Genomic DNA, 21,791 nt, shown 5'->3' with positions numbered 1-21,791 from the left:
CTTTCCATATTGAGGGGATTGTGGCCTCGGTTATGGTTCTGTTAATTAAGATCGAGATAGGGTAGGCTATGACATCTGCAGCTATTTGCAGATATTCAGCTGGGAGAAGATCAGCAGAAAGGGTGGTTGGCTTTAGCTTTTTCAATAGGGATCTGATAAAGGATGTGGACACAGGTTGGAGGTTAAAAGAGAGTAGCAAATTGGGTGTAGCATTTTTTGATGTGGAGGGAGGAGATAGTTGGTTAGCTAAGGACTGAATGGTTTAGGTGAAGAAAGTATTAAAGGTATTTGCTACTTCTTCTTGGCTCTTGTCAGATAATGTTCCTGGGGTAGGAGTGGTGGATTTGCCTGGTTGGAGAAGTTTATTTAAGCCTGCCCAGAACTTTTGAGGGTTATTTTGGTGTTTATGTTGCAGATGGTAAAAGTAGTTTTTCTTGTCTAGTGTGATGGCTTTTTTAGTCTCGTTTCTTAGTTGTTGGAATTTAATACGATCTAGGGGTAACTTGGTAGTACGCCATTTCTCCCATGCTTTATCTCTAATTGTTATTTTAGATTTGGATTCTGTTGTTAGCCAGGGTGCTAGTTGAGTTTTAATTCTGGGTGACCGTTTTGGAGCATGAGAGTCAAGTATGGTAAGGAATGTGTTATTAAAGAATGACACTGCCTCATCAAGGGGAAGGTACTTTAGCTTAGACCAGTTACAGGATTTGAGTTCCATGTGAAATTTTGTTGGGTCAAAGTTTTTCTTGGTTCTGATGGACCTATAGATACGCAGACTAGCGCAGATGGTTTTGTCTTTCATAATGTATGTGATCAGGTGATCACTAAGATCATTGGGGAGAGTCCCAGACATATAGTTATGGGGGTGTCTGTTGGTGAGTATCCAGTCAAGTATACTCTCTTTTTGGTTAGAATTTCCTAGTCTGGTGGTAGAGGATATGATATGAGAGAATCCATTGAGGTTTATAGAAATGGGGTTGGACTGTGTGGAACATTGGTTCCAGTCAATATTAACATCGCCCAGGACAATAGTTTCTTGAGGGTAGTTGTTAGCTATCCAATTTAGAATGATCTCTAATGTTTCTGAATTATTCCCAGGGGGGATGTAGATCACAATTAGATTTATGCTTTTTTGATTGTTTAGTTGAAGTTTTAGAGCTAGTATTTCAGCATTGGAGACCTGGGGTGGTTGTTTGGGATTAGTTATGATGTTAAGTGTGCTATCGTATAAGACAGCTATCCCACCTCCCCTTTTCTTTATGCGATCAACCCTAAGTATATTGAATCCGGGTGGCAAGATCTCATTATCTTTGGTTGATGGCCTAAGCCAGGTTTCTGATAGACACATTATGTCAGGGAGGTAGGTTGCTAGCACAGCATGCAGGTTATGTACCTTGTTGTTTAGGCTTCTTATGTTTAAGTGGCAAATTAGAAGGGAGTTAACCAGTCTGTGGGAGAGTGGAGGGCTAGTAGAGTCTGGAGTTGAGGTTGGGCCTGGATTAGGATGGATGTCTCCATCTTTGGTTATGTTGTTTCTTAGATAAGCTAGTAGTCTTAGGACTTTAATTAGTAGTTTTAGACCATAATTCAGCAATAGGTGGAGGTGAGGGGGTACTGGTTTGATGTTTTGGATAGTGAAAACCTAAAAATGGTAGATGTTCATAGCTAGTTAGGAAGTATGGTAGAATTATGAGTGGTAGGATGAGGGGGAGGATTTTACAATTTGGCTTTGACATGGTGTATGGAATGGTATTTTTCGTCTAAAGATGGGGGTGAAATACTTTGGAGGAGTGGTAGTGGTTAATCTTTAAGGTGGTGGGAGTGTGGCTTGGTAGCTATAAATGTGGAGGTAGTGGGGGCGGGTGGGATAAGGGGGCAGGGTGGGGTGCGTAGCGAGCCCGAGCGAAGCGGAGCGGGGCTAAACCTGCCTCGGACTTTCCAGGGCCTGTGAATAGAGTGAGTAAACTTTAATGAAGTGCAGGCTACAATTTCTGCTGGTATTATACAAGGGAGTGGATTTATTTGGTAACTAAGGGGTTTACTGCTGTGTTAGTGAACCCAGTTTTTGGCTTTAACTGAAATAAATAAGGGTTTTTTTATGCTTAAATACAGGACGTATTAACCTTGGTCGAGCTTTTTTGGTGGTAGTGGAACTATGGAGTTGACCTTGTCTGTGCATTCGCACCAGGTGAGGCGACCTTCCCTTAAAGTAGGATTTCTAGTTTGTAGCCAAGCACGGAAGTACTGGACAGTACCTGAGTGGAGATACAATGCGGTAACACAGTTTATTTAATAGGGCTATTATCACATTGATACAGTTTAAATTTATCATGCAGTCAAATAGCAATCAGGTTACAAGTTATTATATCAACAGAGTGTGCTTTAGTAGTTTGCTCAATAACAGCTAGGACATATTAACTGTGTCATACTTAATTCAGTAGTGCAGCTATGAAACTTTAGGCACGTCGGCAGAAAAGTTTGTTAAACACAATGAAACCTAAGTTCAACAACATTTTTCACAGTCATATAGTCAGTTAATCTTAGCCCACAGTTAGCGATAAACACAGTAACTTAATTATACATTATTATACACAAAGGTAATGCAACCAGATAACCATTCAGACAAAGTAACCTTAGCGACTACTTTACGCAAATTTGTTTTGAAAATGCCACAAAAAGTTGATCGGACTTGCTGAAGGGCTCAGTGTTGTGAAGACAGAACATTGGCTGGTGATGGAAATCCAGCAAATGAAGCACATATTCACCCTTACTAGAAAATCTTGGAAAAAAGACTTGTAGATTTTTAGACCAATTTAGATTAGTTTTGGTTGCCGCCTTAAGTAAGAAAGGAGCATTAGTTCTCAGTGAAAACCTAAAGTTACAAAAACCCAAGTAAGGTGAATGGCAGGAAAATGCCTGCATCTCTGACATATACTTAGCTGAAGTGACAGCCACCATAAAAATTGTTTTCCAAGACAGAAACTTCAAATCCACTGAAGCTGCTGGCTTAAATGTTGGATGAGTCAATGCTTGCAACAATAATAATAATAATAATAATGTCCCAAGGAAGAGCAGTATCACTGATTGGGGGCCAAAGTAGGAAAGTTCCTTTTACAAAAGCTTTGGAAATCTTCAACGAAGCAACAGAAGAATTGTTCTGACCTATGTGAAAAGTAGAGATGGCTGCCAACTGTACCTTCATAGTTGAGTTGCAAGATCCAATGTGAAAAATTTCTGATAAAAACTCTAAAATGGAAGGAATAGGTGCTGATGCCCAAATAGAAACTCTTCCATTTACTGCGGTACACCTTGGTAGTGGCATGTTTCTGAGAGGCTGATAAGATCTGAACACCCGAGGGAGAAAGCCTGGCATCTCTGGCTACTGTTAGACATGGAGGAAACAAGTGGTTAATTTTATAGTTTTCTGATCTGGGGAAGTTAGTCTGGATGAGTGAAATAACAGATCTAGATACTGATCCAGTTTCCAGGGAGGATGCACTAGAAGTAACCACAGGAAAGGAAACCATGTCTGCCAAGGCCATAAAGGGGTAATGAGGATCACCTTGGCCTTGAACAAATTTATACAGAAACCAAGAACTCACATTACAGGCAATGGGGGAAGTGTTAAAGGAGACCCAGGGGACATTTGTGGACCAAAGCATCCCTCAGTGATTGCTCCTGTGAAGGGATCAGGTCAAAATAAATGCTGCACTTGGCGATTTACAGGAGATGCAAAAAGAATGGAGCAACGCTGGCCCTAGTAACTGAAGATGAAGTATGTCATTGTTGGATTGAGGGACCACTCTGAAGCATCAAGAACAGATCTGCTCAATTTATTTGCTAGAACAATGGATGACCTAGGGGTATGCATTGCTAAAAGGAATCCGTGTGAAGATATTGCCCATTGCAATGCTTTCACAGCATCGCAGCATAAGGGGTGAGAACAGGTTCCTCCCTGTTAGGTGATGTACCACACTGCAGACATGTACTCTGTCCGTACTTGAATCACACCTCTGGGAAGACTGTCTTGAAAGGCCTGCAATGCTAGGACTACCCTCATCTCCAGACTATCAATGAGAAGACTGATCTCTGTGTGTGGCCAAGTGCCCTGAACAGTCTTCCCTTCAAAATGCCCCGCCCACCCTAGAAGGGAAGCGTCCATTGTCACAACTGCCACTGGTGAGCTTGTTCGGAATGGCTGTCCATTTATAAGCAAATGAGATGTTATCCAACAAGATATGTGCTGTTTGTTGATTTGAGTAAGTTTTATTTTTGGTGTGTTGTGGATGGTCTCCTGTTCTGCTAAAGTCCATTGGCGGACCTTTATAAAAAGTATCCACCAAGAGGGATCATGAGGACTGTGGAAGTCATAAGACCCAATACTCGAAGAACCAACCTTGCTGGAGGACAGGGGTGGTGAAGAACTTGTGTAGCAGTGAGATGAAGGGAGAGTGAGAATCCTGGACATTGGAAGGCAGGAAATCTGTAAGGTAGGAAATCTATAAGGTTGTGTCCAGGTGGCACCCAATAAATGTTATCTGTTGAGGAGGAGTAAGCTGGCTGTTAAGAAGTTGATGGTGATCCCTAATTTCTGCAACAGTCAGAGCAATAGGTCCAAGTGGTGTGATAAGAGACTGTAGATTGTAGTTGTAAGGAGCCAATCATTGAGGGATAAAAAAACATGCATCTCTATTAGGTGCAAGTGTACAGCTACCAAGCTGGAAAAGCAGAAAACTCCTCAAATGATTCTCTATATTCACATAATATGTGTCCTTCTGGTCCACTGCGCATACCCAATCATCCTTCTTCAGCAGAGGCAAAAGGCACTGTGGAATGACCATCCAGAATTTTGTCTGCTTGACATCCTAATTCAAATAACTCAGGTCTAAAATGGGCCTGAGGACCCCCTGTTTTCTTGGGTACTAAAAAGAACCTTGAGTAGTCTCCAGATTCTATTTGGTCTATGGGGAACCGGTTAGATGACTTTTTTTTTTTTTTTTTTTTTAACTAGCAGCTTGGAAGGCTCTCCTACTGAAAGTTCCCAATGACTGGGTGGGATGTCAAGAACCCTTTTTCTTTTGACAGGGGAAAGGGAAAATGATATAGAATAACCCCTGGAGATAATGTTTAGCACCCATAAATCTCTGTCTGTTTTGCTAGGTTTGTGGGTGCAAAGATACGGGTCCTCCAACTGCCTCCAGAGTACAGCAGTTGAGCAACCCTTCAGGAACGGTGAAAGGGCTTTTTGGAGATTGGCTCATGAAAGCCCCGATTCTGTGGTCCACTCCTGCTCTTGGGGGCGACATCCATTATTGTTACTGCCTACAACTCTGCTATGAGGCGGTCTATCTCCAGCAGTCTCCTGATAAGGACTCTGATTTCCAAAACCACATCCTCATTCCAACTCCTTGATTCTTACAGTAGGATCTCTGGGGTATGGAGAAGCAGATGCCTACTGAACAGAAAGTATTACTGTCTTGCTGTCTCCTGATGAGTGTTTCTTTAACTGTGGGGCCCAAAGAGAGTAGATCCACCAAAAGGGATGTTGATGAAGAGATGAAGATGATGATGAAAACTTTTCGCAAAGTTGTAGAGTTGCATTCTGGCAAACTAGCAAATGGCAATGCTGGTGCCTGCAGCCTTAGTTGTACCATCAGCGTTCAACAACAGTCTCTTGGCTACATTTCACAGAGATTGAAGGGTGGACAGCTGGGAATCCACTGTCTTCTGGACATCAATTAGCAATACCCCGAGGAGAGTCTTGGAAATTTCCTTCAAGTCTCTCTGAAGTCTGGTGACATGAGCTAGAGAACTCAGCAGCTGGACAGCAATGTTTGCTGAAGATTTAAGTCCATTTTCCAATGCAGTCCAAGATCCTAGACTCTACTAGGAGGATGGACTGAGGAACAATATTGGGATACTTTCTTTTGCTGTTACAACCATCGCATCTACTAGATCCGATGTTTCTTGTCTTCGTGGGGAGACAGAATTTTGTCTGGAATCTTGGGGATAGGCCCCACCACACCAGGGTCCTTCCATGCCTGTTGAGACATCAGATCAATGGGAGATACCACCCAGGAGGAAGAAGAGCTGAACCCAAACACTCCTGGGAACACAGATTTGTCAGGAGAAAAGCTAACTCTGGACCATCCCCCTCTCTGTTTCATCAATTCCAGAATCTCGCCAGATGTGATGTACTCAGTGGAACCTTGGGGAGCCTTCACCCTCACCCAAATATGTGTTCTCTGTGACAGATTCAGGTGAAGAGTCTAGGTGCTTCCATTTGAATGTCTGTTTTCTATGAATCATCTGAGGTGGAATATCAGAGGGTTCAGAATCAGAATGGTAGCTAACATAACTAGAAACCTGGGAAGATTTTGGGACTGACTGTCCGTGTCTGACAAAAGGATGAGAAAGAGGAGCTGATCCTAGATATGGATTGGACTGCACTAACAATGAAGAGAGCACAATATCCCCTCGGCATTGACCCAATGGAAAGCCTCAAAGGCTGAAGAAGCCACATGCTCCATAGGCTGTCTCCTGACCTTGGACAGATTAGAAACCTTGGAACAGATGGGTCTTGACCCAGATACTGATCTTGGCACCAAGCTCCCTACTGCTGAACCCCGAGAAGAGACAGCTCCAGCAACTTTGGGGTTGAATCCTCTCCCAAGCCTCAACACCAAAGCTTTGGTTCTGAGACTCTGCTGGATCCAAACATGTTGGACCAGAAAAAAGAAAGGAACTAGTCAGCAAAGTTATCCAAACTAATGGCTCCACAAAAGTGCTCTGCGGCAGATGTGGCCCAAGCTACCAGCGACAACAGGCAAACCATTGCAGGAAAAGAGTATAAATGAAGGGTAGGTGGAACAGCACTTGATACATTCCCAGAAGACTGTACCAAGAGAACCCCCAAGCTGTATCCCATCAGTGGAGAAATTTTCTCATCAGTCTGCTGACCTCCTGTTTGGTCAAACTTCTCGAAGAACGGGACAACGACACCACCAATAATGGTCTGAAGAAGCACTTCTTCTCAATAATAGCAGAGTGAAGTCTGGGGTTGACCTGTACCGGTGAGCACCAGAGCCAAGTTGTAGATGTATGGCACAGAGAGACCGCCCACTCCAATACCCTCAGTAACTTTGGACCAAAGTCTGAAGGCAGGAATAGTTCCAAAGAATTCTTAAGGGACTTCTTGGAGTCTCCTTTTTCTTTTGACTTATTCGATTTTAATTTATCTTTGTCTGCATCTGGTTTCTACTTGCATCTCTTGACCTTGGTTCTGGGGGAGAAAGTGGATGAAGAAGAAGTACGGATAGCATACCCTGTTTGGGAAGGAAGGAGACCCTTGACAAGTTTTTTGCATCTTGTCTGCAAAACTCAAGCACTGAAGGAAGTGCAGGCTTGACAAGAAGAATCCAAATGAGCTGCCCCTAATCAATATACACAGATGGAGTGTGGGTCTTGGACGGCAGCTTATGTTCACACTCCATGCACTTTTTAAATCCTTGGCAGTCAGCCATGAAGAAAAAGGCAAAACACATGAATGCACGCAAGTCTTCTGGCTGACTAAACTTATCTATGTAAAGTACAGTTGTGTACCTACCATAAATGTAGATGTTCGAGTGTATTCATTGTTGCAGTCATTACTCTTGGGCTATCCTGCTGGCAGGCTACCCGCAGTCGGCCAGAGTTCCAAAGTCTAGGTCCGCAGTCGGTTGCTGTCGCCTCTTCCCTGACGTCAGTGCGCCAGGGGTATAAAAGATGCAGCCAATGTCATTTTCTTCAGTTTTTCTTGCCCCAGATGTCAGGTGCCCCAAATAGGTAGGCTGAAAACTATATTAATAAGAAATGCATACACAAAAATATAATTTCCTTCATCTACAAGCAAATACACCAAAAAGGTTGCATAGAATAGAGAAGTGCAGATAAGTCCCGGCAAAGAGAAGGGGGATGGTGGGTGGGTAACCTGGACTGCAACAGTGAATACACTCGAACATCTACATTTATGGTAGGTACACAACTGTACTATGTTCATCGTGTTTCACTGTTGCAGTCATTACTCTTGGGTTGAATCCCAAAGCTGAGGAAGGGTGGATGGGCTAAATAGGCTTAGGAGAGGCTATGAGGCCCTGCAGAACTGCAGTGGCGAAGCCTGCTCTGGACTTAGAGTAGAGAGGCAAGTGGTAGCGCTTTGTAAAGGTGTGCACTGAACTCCAAGTTGCAGCCTCTAAGATTTCCTTGGTTGGTACTCCCCTGAGGAAGGCTGCTGAAGTGGCTGCTGCTCTGGTGGAATGAGGCCTAATGCCCTTAGGCACTGATTTGCCATGATGAGAATAGCAGAAACAGATGCAATGGCCTATCCATTTAGAAATAGTCTGTTTTGAGATAACCTTTCCTTGTGATCCTGCAGCATATGACACTAGAAGTTGCTCAGTCTTTCTGAAAGCTTTAGTTCTGTCCAAGTAGAAGCGTAACTGCCTGTGTATATCCAAAGAATGCAGAATTGTCTCACCATTGTTCTGTGGATTTGGATAAAAAGGTAGGCAAGTGAATGGTTTGATTGAGGGCCACACTGGACACCACCTTAGGCATAAAATAGAAGTTATGTTCTTACCATAACATTCCATGTTAGTTGTCTTCTTCTCGCCTTCTTCTTGCTGGATGGGTTCGGAGCCGACCTCGGCTCCGACTCGGCCACTCTAAAAGCTCGAGAGTTGGTTCCACCGGCTCGAGGCTCCCCTTATATCCCACAATGCTAGGCGAGTTACCTCAGATCTCGTTTGTAAGCTAACCCCAGCTTATAACAGTAACAGTATAACTGTAAAAACAGAATCCACCTCTAACAACAGGAAGAAAAAGGGTGACCTACATCCTGAACCAAGAAATATGCATAATAGCATATGACTAAGAAAGAGGTGGTAGAAAGAGAGGTCACGATCACAACTCCTCTAGGTCTGTCCAGGCCAGGGGAAGGAGGTGGGGCCTTAAGAAGAAGGCGAGAAGAAGACAACTAACATGGAACGTTATGGTAAGAACATAACTTCTATATGTTAAGTTGTCTATCTCGCCTTCATTCTTGCTGGATGGGACCGCGTCCTAGCACCTTGTCCCGGGTGGCCTAACGGAACAGACTCCTGAGAACAGTGGAACCAAAATTAGCTCTATGCCTAGAAGCTAAATCCAACTTATAATGAGAAATAAAAGTGTGAGGAGTAGCCCAAGTAGCCGCTGCACAAATGGTGTCAATAGGCAGTCTGTCTTGGAAGGCTAAAGAAGTAGCCAAAGCTCTGGTGGAATGGGCTTTAGGTTTATTAGGCAATTTTGTTGTCTAATTTCATATACCAGGGAAATCAAAGATGTTAGCCATCTGGATAATGATACCTTTGAAACTGAAAGTCCCTTTCTGCTTTCCGCATAGGAGACAAACAGTTGATCAGATTTTCTGAATTGTTTCGTCCTATCCAAGTAGTACCTTAATTGACGATGAACATCCAGGTAGTGTAATTTTTGTTCAGACCTATTTGAATACTCTGGGAAAAAGACAGGAAGGTCAATGGTTTGATTTATATTTGATGTTGAAACCACCTTAGGCAAAAAGGATGGGTTAGTTCGTAAGGAAACTCTGTCCTTATGGAACACAAGATAAGGAGAACGACAACTGAGTGCTTGAAGTTCTGAAACTCTTCTGGCTGATGTAATAGCCACCAGAAAGAGAGTTTTCCATGATAATAATTTCAAGGAACATGAAGCTGCAGGTTCGAAGGGAAAGAATCAAAGAAGCAAGAACTAAATTTAGGTCCCAAGGAGAAGGAGGATTTCTTATAGGAGGTCTGAGAAGAAAACTCCTTTCAAAAAGGCTTTGCAAAGTTTGTGGGACATTAGGGCAGATTCAGAAATGCCCACATGGAAATTAGAAATAGCTGCCAATTGAACCTTAAGAGTAGATGGAGATGAACCTGCATGGAAGAGTTCAGCTAGAAAATCAAGGACTAGTTGGATGGAAGCAGTGAAAGGATCTATGTCCTTTCCTTGTGCCCAATATGAGAAGCGTTTCCACTTACTCAAATAAATCTTCGAGTGGAAGATTTATGGGAAGCTATCAATATATCTCTAACAGAGTGAGATAATTGAGGAAGCCTGGCTACGGTTGGAACTGGAGGAACCAAGCAGTGAGGTTCAGAGAGGAAGGAGCGATGAAACTGACCCGACTGGTGGATCAAAAGATCTGGAACTAGGTCCAGGTTCCACGGTCGCTCCAAAAGAAATCGATGTAGAAAGGGGAACCACACTTGTCGAGGCCAGTAAGGAGCAATGAGGATCAATGAGGCCTTCTGAGCGATAGCTTTCTGTATTACTTGAGAGATCAGTGGGAAAGGAGGAAATGCATACAGAAGTCCCGGGGCCAAACTTGGACTAGAGCGTCTCTGCTGGGTTGGCCTGGTAAAGGGAATAGAGTGAAATATTCTCTGCACTTGCTGTTTTGGGGAGTAGCAAAAAGATCGCAGCAAGGCTGACCCCACTTGAGAAAGATTTCTCTCACTACAGAGTCTTTCAGAGACCACTCGTGAGGCATGAGTATAGCTCTGCTCAACTTGTCCGCAATGTGATTGGACTTCCCGGGGATGTGCGTTGCTATCAGAAAACGCTGAGAAGAAATCGCCCATTGCCACAGTCTGCGTGCTTCTCGACACAGGGGGTATGATCTGGTTCCGCCTTGTTTGTTGATGTACCACACTACAGACATATTGTCTGTCTGGATTGCAATCGTTCCCAAGGGAAGAGAGTCTTGAAGGGCTTGCAACGCTAAAAGCACTGCTCTCATCTCCAGAACATTTATGTGCAAGTGGCATTCGTTTGGTTGCCATGTGCCCTGGACTGTCCTGCCCTGATAATGCCCCCCCCACCCGATCAGGGAGGCATCCGTTGTCAGAGTAGCAACCGGAGGAGATGGAACAAATGATCTCCCCGACAGGAGCTGGGGGGAAGACATCCACCACATGAGATGCTTTTTGCACGCTTGCGTGATCATAATGGTGTGAGACTATGGAAGTTCCTGGTATGACCATTGGGTAAAAAGCATCCACTGAAGGATCCGCATGTGGTATCTGGCCAATGGAAGGAGAGGTATGGCCGCTGCCATGATTCCCAACACCTTTAGAACTAACCTGGCTTTGACTCTGTTGTTGTTGAGAAGAAGTGACACCAATTTGTGAATGTCTGATATCCTTTGGTTCGTTAGCCTTGCAGACATGTTTATAGTATCTAAATTTGCGCCTATGTAGGTAATAGTACGACAAGGCGACAAAACAGACTTTTCGCAATTTATTGAAATACCCAGTTTTGACAAACGCGAAAAGTATAATCTCTGGCCATCAGAAGGAGATGCTTGGTGGGAGCTGTGAGAAGCCAGTCGTCCAAATATGGAAACACCTGGAATCCTTGTCGTCTCAGGTGAGAAGCTACCACTGCCATGCATTTGGTAAACACCCGGGGGGGGGCAGTGGTGAGACCAAAGGGCAGGGCCCTGAACTGAAAATGACTGGTTCCCAGCCTGAAGCGGAGAAATCTTCTGGAGCGTCTGTTCATTTTTATGTGGTAGTACGCATCCCGAAGGTCTATAGAGCACATCCAGTTTCCTTTGCCCAAAAGGGGAAGAATGGATTGCAGCGTGACCATCCGAAATCTTGTTTTCTTGACTGATTTGTTCAAGACACTGAGATCCAAAATCAGTCTCCAGTCCCCTGTTTTCTTTGGAACTAAAAAGAACCTTGAGTAGATTCCGGATCCTTGTTGGTCTGCTGGCACTGACTGAATTGCTCTTTTGCAAGCAGTTTTGAAATTTCCAAAGCTGCTAAATCCCTTTGAGCGGGTGGAACATCTGGAAGGGATTTTTTTGACTGATTTGGAAAACAAAGAAAGGGGATAGAATAGCCTTGAAATGATGGACTGTACCCATTTGTCTTGAGTCAGGGATAGCCAGGCTTCTGGGTACAGTGACAATCTTCCCCGACCGCCTCGAAGATGGGCAGTCGGGCAACACCTCAGGGATGCTGAAAGGGCTTGTCAGGAAAAACTTCCCGATTGCCCTGGTTCTGCGGACCCCCCCTGCCCCTAGGGCGACGTCTACCATTGTTATTCCCACCTCTGCCTCTGGTAGGAACGACTCTGTCGTCAGGCGAAGTCCCTTGAGATTGTTTACGGAACCACATCTTCCCACCCTTCTGGCCTTTGGGGTAAGGCCTAGAAGGAGTCGAAAAACGGACTCCGACGGCAGAAAGGGTCTTGCCATCAGTCTCGCACCTAGTCAAGGTTTCTTTCACTTGAGGACCAAAGAGAGATGATCCATCAAAGGGGAGTTCGTGAAAGACGTCTTGAAAGGGTCCAAAATTGCATAGCCGCATCCAGGCGTGCCTACGTAAGGCTACACCTGTCCCTGCGGCTCTGCTCGCTCCATCGGCCGCATAAGAGAGGAGGCGCATGGAGGAGTTAGATATGGAATTAAGGGTAGCCAGCTGCGTGTTCATTTTATCTTGGAAACCCGCAGCTGTAGGATCCTTTAACATTTCACTCGCTTCTTTGATCAAGTCCCTTTGAAGACGAGTGAAATGGCACAGGTAATTCAGCGAACGCATGGTAAATGTCGCTGAGGAGAACATCCGCTTCCCGTACCTATCCATGGACCTAGATTCCTTGTTAGGTGGATGGACAGGCACTGAAGGATCAGCCAATTCCTTCTTTGTGGCAGCAGCTACCACCATAGCATCCACAGAAACTCCTTTTGATAAAAATTGCTTGTCTGATGGAGCTGTGATGAATTTAGAGGGTCTCCTGGGAGTGGGGTCCACTGAATCAGGAGCCGTCCATGCCTTCTTAGCAACCACCTGCATGAGGGGGTCGAAGGGGGGGGACACCCAGGAGGTGGAAGGACGAGAGCCAAACGCCTCAAGATACACAGATTCGTCCTCCGAAGGGTTGAGGGCTGGCCAATTTCCCCTCTGTTACAGGATCTCCAGAATGTCTGCAAATGAGACATCTTCAGAAGGGGAACGGGGAGAACCCTCAGAGTCATCCAGATCTGTGTCCGACGTGATAGACTCAGGTGAGTCAATGTGCTTCCTCTTGCACTTCCTCTTCCGAGGGGGCTCTTCTGCCAAATCAGGAGAGGCCTCGGAAGAGGATGAAATCCCCACAGGGGCTCCTGAGGAGCTGGCTCTCTGCGGTCCGGGATGAGGGAGTGAGTCGACTTACCCTGAGGCAGCATAGAGGGAGGGGCTGACGGAGCCGACTGTGGAGTAGAGCCAGGCTCTAACACACTCCGCATGACCTCGAATGCACCCCTGTCAGGCAGAGCCAGAGGTCCCCGCTCCGAGGAGCTAAGAACCCCCCTCGGCACCGACAGTGATGGCTCCGAGGCCAATGTCGGAGCCGAACTCACCAGCGCCGAAGCACCGAGAGGGAGAGGGGTCGGACAAGGGTCCGATGCCACTCACCCCTCGAGCCGACGAGGGAAGTCCGGCGCCGAGATTCCTCCAAAGAAGAAAACGGAGCCGACGGAGCCGAAGACAATTGTCTCGGCTCCGGCAATCACAGTCTCGGTTCCGACACGACCCGGCTCGAACTCAAAAGAGTCGAAGGAGGAAAGAGTTGATGGACCGGGGCAGGCACCGACTGATGAGTCGGGCTCTGAAGCATCTGGGCTAGTGCCTCGGACTTAAGTAATCGACTCACCACTCTCTGAAGGTCATTATCGGACAGCCTCGATGACCTAGAGGAATGAGACCTTTGGCTCCGTTCAGACAGCAGGGGAGATCCTGGAGCCGAATGAACGGAGCCAAGAGAAGGTGACCTAGACCTCTTTCTAGTTGTCGGCTCCGAAGGTCTTGTCGGAGCCGACACGGGTACCTCGATAACCTCGGCTCCGGCCGAGCGAAGCCACAGAAACTGTGGACTGAGACTTATCGGCTCCAGCCGGAGCCGATAAAGGCAAAGGTTGAACAACCTGAGGTCTCGGCTCAGAAGCCGGAGCCGAAGACCTCGATGCCTTAGAGGGCTTCCCTGTTGAAACTGACAGGGAATCCTCTGGCTTCAACAAGCCTCTCAGGATCAACTTGTTTTTTCTTTCCTGCAGGACCCTGGGGCTGAAGCCATGGCACACAGCACAGGAGTCCTGCAGGTGCAAAGGCCCCAGACAATAGACACAAGAAGTGTGAGCGTCTGTCAGAGACATTTTCTGACAGCACGCATCACACTTCTTGAATCCGGAGACCTTTGCTTCTTTTGACATTTCCCTGACAGGAGTACACACACAGACCCAAACACACAAGTTATACCCTGTCAGTAAAAAATAATAATAATTTTAGTAGAAATACTAACAATTAGGTACAAAAAATTAAAGTAAACTACACAAACACTCCCTAGGGAAGGGAAGGCCAAAGGCCCAAAGGAAGAACCAACGGTTCTTTAGTAAAGAAACGGGAAAAAATAGGGTCGGGGATAAAGTTCTATGATCTACACTAGTTTTAGGAAGAATTTAAGTTAAAAAGGGGAAAAAAGAGTAACTTTTAGAAGAAAAAGCTAACACTCACCAGGAACCGGTAGAAGCAACCAACCTCGAAGCTGTAGCGGCAAACGAGATCTGAGGTAACTCGCCTAGCATTGTGGGATATAAGGGGAGCCTCGAGCCGGTGGAACCAACTCTCGAGCTTTTAGAGTGGCCGAGTCGGAGCCAAGGTCGGCTCCGAACCCATCCAGCAAGAATGAAGGCGAGATAGACAACTTAACATTGTAGGGTTTGTCCTCAGAGAAACCCTGTCTGGATGAAAAATGATGAAAGGTTCCACAGCCATGAGTGCTTGTAACTTCGAGACTCGCCTTGCAGAGGTAATGGCTTGGAACAGAGCTGTTTTCCAGGATAAGAATTTAATATCCGCTGTTGATGCTGGCTCGAAAGGAGGCAGTGTGAGTTTTTCCAAAACAAAGTTGAGGTCCCAGGCTGGAATTGGTGCTCTCCTTGGAGGCCTAATGTTTTTGGCCCCTCTGCGGTACTGCCTTACTAAAGGGTGAGAAAAGATAGTTCCATCAACAACAGTCAGCATCAGAATGGACAAGGGAATGGCTATAACATCGATGCCTTGTGTTCCTTTGATACCAGTTCTGATGGATCCTTGATCAGCCAGATTGTTGTTGACAACTGGAAGATCATTAATGGTAATGAGGACATCAAAAGGATTTTAGGGGAAGGTCCTAAATTTGTCTTTAGGAATAGTCATAACTTAAAGGGAATTTTGGAAAACAGCACCTTAGTGCCATCAACTATTAATACTAACAAGACTGGCATGCATGTTTGCCATAGTTGCAACATGTGTCGATTCATTTCAGAGGGACCTTACATCAAAATAGACACATTCGATAGGACCTTTAAAGTACCCCGTTATGTTGATTGTAAAACAAAGGGGGTGGTTTATATTGGTCAATGTTCTGGTTGCTCTGCATACTACATAGGTATGACCACTCGTAGTTTAAATGTTAGAATTAGAGAGCACATTTATAGTATTAAAACGTGTGATGAAAACAATGCCTTGTATAAACACACCAAAACTTGTAATGGATACAAGAAATTTTTATTTTCAGTTTTGGAAGTTGTGCATGCTGATCTTAGGGCAGGAGATTATAAGAATTTTTTAGAACAGCGTGAAACTGTGTGGCAGATAAAACTCAAATCGGACAAGTTCCCTGGTCTTAATGATTATATTAACATCAAATGTTTTTTAAAACATAGGAAATTACAAGTGAATAAGGGAATGGATTCCTTTTGGTTTTTTTAAAAAATAGAATGTGTTTTTTTTTTTTTTTTTTTTAAATAATCAGTTTGATTGATTTTAATTAAGTAATTGGTTGTTAACTGTTTGGGTATTTAAATGCATTGAATCATGGTCTTTTTTGTATTCTGAAGAAGTTTTTACGAAAGCGGGTATTAAACTACTGGTTACGCTATTTACTGAGTTTCATCTTTCATTTGCTGATTATTTGGGTGAGAAAAGATAGGTGGTTCCGTATTGTAATGTGCAGAAATGGCAGATGCATGAATCTTAATTGACAAGAAAGAAAGGCCTTTGTTCAGCATCTCAGTCAGGTATTGTAAAATCTGAGGAATGTTTGGTACAGGCATGTCAATGCCTTGTTTCTGGCTCCAAGCACAGAATCTCTTCCATTTTTCTGCATAAGACTTTCTGGTACTGGGCCTCCTGGCCTCCAAGATAACATCCATAACAGCTTTTGAAAGAGGAGTGTTCAGAATGGCTACCTTATCCACCATGCTGCCAGATTTAAGGTCCTGAGTTGGCTATGCAGGATCCGATTGTTTTGTTGGGTCAGCAAGTGAGAAGTTTGAGGCAATATCCATGCTGGACCTTGAGACAAGCTCTTCAGGATTGGGTACCAGTGCTGGCGTGGCCAGTCTGGTGCAATCAGAATCATTTTTGGCTTCTCTTGTCTGACCTTTAGGAGTACTCTGGGAAGGAGAGGTAGTGGGGGAAAAGCGTATACTGTTAGATTTTTCCAGCTGAATGATAGGGCATCCACTTTCCATGCTTGCTTGTAGTAAATCCTTGTGCAAAATCTCTGCAATTGACAGTTGTGAGGGGAGGCAAACAGATCTATGTCTGGGCATCCCAATTTCCTTATTATCATCCTGAAGACTTGTGGATCCAGTTTCCATTCATGGGGATCCATGAGGTTTCTGCTTAGTTCGTCTGACAGAGTATTTGTTTTTCCTGGCAGGAATTGTGCTTGTAGGTGAACTTGAAAGGCCAATGCTGTGTCCCATAAAGTCATTGCCTGTCTGCAGACGGGGTAGGGATGAGTACCTCCCTGCTTGTTTATGTACCACACGACCGTAGTGTTGTCTGTCTTTATTAGTAATTGTCCTGGATGAAGCAGGTCCTTGAAAGCTGTCAGGGCATTTTGAACAGCTGGCATCTCTTTCTGATTGATGTGAAGATGCATCTAGTTTGCAGGCCATGTGCCCTGAATACATTTTCCTGCCATATGGGCCCCCCAGGCATAATCTGAGGCATCCGTTGTCAGTGTCTGTCGGGCTGTGGGTAAACTGAATGGCAGACCCTTGTTGTGGTGACAGGCTTCTGCCCACCATCAAAACTCCTGTTGTAGGCAGGGAATGAGTGCAATTACTGTCTCCAGGCTGTGGCAATGCTGAGTCCAAACACTTTTCAGATACCATTGTAGTTTCCTCATATGCAGTCTGGCATATGGAATTAGTAGAATGCAGGATGCCATGAAACCCAAGGCCTGCAGGATTTTCCTTGCAGATAAGTGGGATTTTGTTGCCAATTTCTTGAAGTAAGTAGTCAGTTGTTTTTGCTTGTCTGGCGTGAGACAAGCCATCTGGGCAGTTGTATTTAAGCTTGCACCCAGGAATATTATCTCTTGAGAGGGCACTAGTTTTGATTTCTTTTCGTTTACTGTGTACCCTAGGCCAATTAGTGATCTTTTTACAAACGCCAAATGCTTTAGAAGAGTGTCTTTGTTCTCTGCTTGAATTAGGCAGTCGTCCAAGTAGGGATAAATTTGAATTCCTTTTTGTCTGCAAAACGCAATTACTGGTGCCGGGCATTTTGTAAAGACCCTGGGCACAGTAGATAAGCCAAAGGGCAGTGCAGAGAATTGATAATGCATTGAGCCAGCTATGAATCTGAGGTATCTTCTGCAAGATTGTCTGACTGGGACATGCAGGTATGCCTCTTTTAGGTCCAAAGTTACTGGCCAAGCCCTCTTGCCTAGCATGGGCAGTAGCTGCTGAAGAGTCAACATCTTGAATTTTGGAACTTCCAGAAACGTATTTAATATAGATAGGTCCAGAATTGGTCTCCAGGTTTTGTCCTTCCTGGGTACTAGAAAAAGTCTAGAGTAAAATCCTTGCCCCTGCTCTTGTTGTGGTACTTACTAAATGGCCCTCAAGTCCATGAGGGCTGTAATTTGTTTTTGTGCCTCTGCCCATTGATTGTGTGGCAGGTCTGGCATGCCCTTTGACCTTGGTAGGGTGTGAAAATGGAACCTGTAGCCTTGGGACACTATGTTCAGAACCCATTTGTCTTGGGTAACCATTTGCCAATTTGATGAAAAAAGTGCTAGTTTTCCCCCTAAGGGGGCTGTCAAAAGGAAACTGCTTGGAACTGGTAGTGGAAAATCATTGGGACTGTTTCCTGTAAGGCTGTGATTTGTCTTCTCTGCTTTTGGAGGTAGGAGCACCCCATTGTTTAGGCCTGTATGAGCCTTGGGGCTGAGATCTGCTTCTAGGACGCCTGTATCTGCCTCTTTGTGGTCTGTCTGAGACTGGAAAGGACCAATTTTTAGAAGGTCAGTTCCTGCTAAACCTGGGTGGCTGTACCTGTAAGAAATCCTTGACTGTCTGCATGGATTTTGCTTTATCCTCCATTTTTTTCAACACCTCTTCTGCTTTAGTACCAAACAAAGTATCATGCTGTAATGGTGCAATAACTTTGCTTTAACATGATCAGGCAGATTTTGTTCCTTTAACCAAGCATGCCTTCTAATAACAGAACCTGTAACAGCGGCCCTGCAAGAGGCCTCCAGTGAATCATAACCACATTGCAAAGTATGCTTTCCCACTTGTTCAGTTGCATGCAATAAATCCTGCAATTCCTTGTTCTCCAAACATTCAGTATTTGTCAACATTTTCTTTTTAAGTAGTGACAGTAAATATTGCTGATATTTAAGCATATGAAATTGACAATTTAAAGCCCTTACAGCCAGGGTGGCAGAAGTGTAAACTTTTTTCCACCATCTGTCTAGAGCCCTAGAATCCCTATCAGAGGGGACAGGGTTTTTTGCAGTAGAAGCCTTAACCCCCTTGGGACCCTGAGATATAGTTTCTGGGTCAGCAGCGGGGTTTCTATATAGGAATTTATGAGAATCCTGGACCCTGTAGTATCTGTCTGGCTTAGCAGGTGCAGGGGGTAAAGAGTCAGGGGATAGTCCGGACTCTTAAAATACATAATCTACAATGTCTAAAACAGGAGGAATGGCAAGGGGTCTATGTTGAGGAAGTAGCAGGAAGTCTCTGAGCCTTTTCTTAGACTCAGAATAATTTTGGCTCTCCCAGTGGAAATGCTCCCTCATAGTATGCAGCGTTTCCCCAAAGGAATAGTCCTCAGGAGGAGAGGCTGAAGGAATGGATTCTTCAGCATCAGAATCCTCATAGGGAAGCATGGAGAAATCCTGTTCAGAAGAGGAATCAGAGGAAATAGATACCTGATCAGAAGAATCATACTCTGTCTCTTGTCTAGGCCTCTTATCAGGAGGGGGATGGGAGCCCCTGATCAAAGTAATTAGGTCTTCGGCCACTTTGAGCAACTGTTTTTTAGGCATGGAAGTCTGAATAGGAGAATGCTGTACTTGTTTCTTTGTCTTTAGAGCTGCTTTAGTCTTTGTCTTTGAAGCTGAGGATGGCTTAATATACAGTTGTGTAGGTCTGAAGACACCTTCAGAAGCAGATGCCTGCTCAGCGGCTCCAGACCCATCTGAGGGATTGATTTCCGAGTGTCCAATACCTTGAGTTTCCAAAGGCCCAGTCGGCTCCACGTGGGAGTCGGTAGCGGCCTGTGGCTCTGAGGTAGCGGGCACCAGAGGCTGTGAAAGCACCTCACTGAGAACCGGCGACTGGCCTAGAAGAGGCTTCGTCGTCGGTTTTGGACCTCGGATGCCTATCCTTGTCCTTGCGTTTTTTGTATACTCCGGTTGTCAGCTGTTCCGCCGGCATTATATAATTATATCTTCGGCCAAAGTAATGAAATGCAAAATCGAACCAACCCTTGATAGTGCGTTGGTTGAATCTAGTGCAAAACCGACAGCTAGCAACGTTGTGATCAGGGCCTAGGCAAGGAATACAGTAAGAGTGAAAATCCTTATGAGGTATTTGCTTCCCACAAGAAATATAATTGTTAACTTTTTCTGACATCGGTCTGGAGCAAGAAAAAAGTTTCCCCAACGGGGTACTTAGCTTTAATGAAGACTTCGGTTCTGAAATTCAGCTTTGAAAATCTCAGGAGTCGGCCGACCGGCACTTGCAAACTGCTTTTGCTTCGGGCACCGCGCGACAAGAAAGACTGAAGAAAATGGCGTCTGCTGCATCTTTTATACTCCTGGTGCACTGACGTCAGGGAAGAGGCGACAGCAACCGATGCCGGACCTAGACTTTGGAACTCTGGCCGACTGCAGGTAGCCTGCCAGCAGGATAACCCAAGAGTAATGACTGCAACAGTGAAACACAATGAACATCTAATCTGTCAAACATTTCACACTAATGGAATACATGAGCAAAGCATATGCAAGGAAAGACTTCCACCAATCCAAGTCCACTTAACACTTGATTCCAATACCCATTCACCAGCAAATAACAAGATCACAACAGGTAGCCGAGTGCACAACAACACACATAAATGCCTTTTAGGAATACATATAGTCAAGAGTGCCACATTCAGCAGGCTTTAATAATAGAAACTTCAAAGTTGCACAGAAAACTGAAGCTCAAACCCACTGTGCAGGTCAGAAGCAGTAATGTCAAAAGTGGCAGTGAAATTAAATCCATCCATTACTTAATTGTATTTCAAAAGCCCAAGAGACCATCTGCAGACATCCTGCTATTACAGTCACCACGTTATACATGTTATATACTGAACAATAAAAAGCCACACCAGTTGCATTATGCCACCACAAAAGGAAAAAGTGACTTGTCAGTGATCATTTAATGTCCCTCATTAAATCCCACAGGCATGTGTAAAGAAAGGCTTCTAAACTGAGGAGCTAGCTATCTTCATTGTTAAAAGCAGGTAAACTACACCTCTGGGCTTACGAACACAAACATATTATTCCCAATCAGTTTGATGCCCATTTCATTCCCAAATGTTGCCACAGTCAACATCAGCTTACATAATTATATTGGCATTGGTGTCTTGTACCATATTAGCAGACAAACCCATTCCTTAATAAATCCTACATGGTCCTGGCCTTCCTTCCCCTTCTGTAACCTCACAATGTGGAGATGTTCTTGTGGTGCCAAATTTTTAGCTCACCTTGCTTCATAAGCACATTTTCTATATTAAAACACAATGCTCTTCCCACACTTTCTTGCTTTGTTATCCTGCCTTGCACATCCACAGCCCTGCTCACCTGCTACATAACCATAGTATTCAGCCTCTCATCTTCTGCATGTACAGTCTATACCCCCTGATGCAAGGTCTCAGTGCCAATATAACTAGATTTGATGTGCAGGCAGTACATCATTAGCCACTGTCTCAATCTTTCTCGCACCAATCAGCAAAGGAAGGGAACAGCCAGTATCCTTGTCCGGAATCAGAATATACAACCAATTACAAGACAGTTTCATATGAGGAAATCACATGCCCTTCTTTGCAGCATAATCTGCTACAATCACTAAATCTGCCCCAACTCCATTTTCAGTGAATCACGGACCAAAAAGGATCAAAGAGTCAAGCATAAAACACTACAAAGATTCTGCAGTGCATGGTAGAGAAAGGTGGACTATTGGCGGAAAAGAAGGTTACAGTTTGCGGTTAAACAGACTTCCTTCCTAGTATTTGAAATAAAACAATGGTGAGGGTCTGTGAATTATTCACGCTTACTAAAATAACAAATTTAATTAATTTTGAGAAAGAAGAGATTTTTAGGCCGGAAGGCAAGGGATAAAACCGTCCTGGAAAAGGCTGAAGCACTCAACTCCCCAGAGGCGT

General features: G+C 44.6%; 1 protein-coding gene across 4 annotated transcripts in view; it reads right to left on the bottom strand.

Moving 5' to 3' along the window:
• The window catches only part of DYNC1I2 (dynein cytoplasmic 1 intermediate chain 2), a 1,851,236-nt gene that overhangs the window by 1,674,943 nt on the left and 154,502 nt on the right, over positions 1 to 21,791 (bottom strand). The window lies entirely within an intron of this gene.

This window comes from Protopterus annectens, chromosome 6.part1 (genome assembly GCF_019279795.1).
Source record: "Protopterus annectens isolate FY-2018-M chromosome 6.part1, PAN1.0, whole genome shotgun sequence".
NCBI classification, from domain to species: Eukaryota; Metazoa; Chordata; order Ceratodontiformes; family Protopteridae; genus Protopterus; species Protopterus annectens.
The sequence above is the reverse complement of the archived record's forward strand: the minus strand, read 5'-3'. Positions and strand labels throughout refer to the sequence as shown.